At 39.8% G+C, this 251-nt stretch overlaps 1 long non-coding RNA gene across 1 annotated transcript in view; it reads left to right on the top strand.

Moving 5' to 3' along the window:
- Window positions 1-122, top strand: part of LOC117941333 — a 1,005-nt gene extending 883 nt beyond the window's left edge. The window contains exon 3 of the long non-coding RNA XR_004655896.1: window positions 13-122. This is a non-coding gene — a long non-coding RNA (uncharacterized LOC117941333). The remainder of the gene's footprint in view (window positions 1-12) is intronic.
- Window positions 123-251: the final 129 nt, after the last annotated feature.

Raw genomic sequence — 251 nt, 5'->3', positions numbered from 1 at the left:
TTTTTTTGACAGGTTTAAGTGTTTATGACAAGATATGGCCATGGTAAATATGGTGATGATTGATCGTTGTTTAGGTACTTTAAACGACGTTAAGCCTTTTCACGTTAAGCGTTTTAGAACGTCCCTTTGCAAAGCACTCAGAGACTGTCACGTTAGCATCATATCAGGTAGCGTGGTACATTCCTCGTGCTAAAAAGCCATACAGTGAAGGGGACTTTGTGAAGACATTTCTCAAAGATGTCATCGCTATC

This window comes from Etheostoma cragini, unplaced genomic scaffold (genome assembly GCF_013103735.1).
Source record: "Etheostoma cragini isolate CJK2018 unplaced genomic scaffold, CSU_Ecrag_1.0 ScbMSFa_569, whole genome shotgun sequence".
In the NCBI taxonomy this organism is placed as follows: domain Eukaryota; kingdom Metazoa; phylum Chordata; class Actinopteri; order Perciformes; family Percidae; genus Etheostoma; species Etheostoma cragini.
The sequence above is the reverse complement of the archived record's forward strand: the minus strand, read 5'-3'. Positions and strand labels throughout refer to the sequence as shown.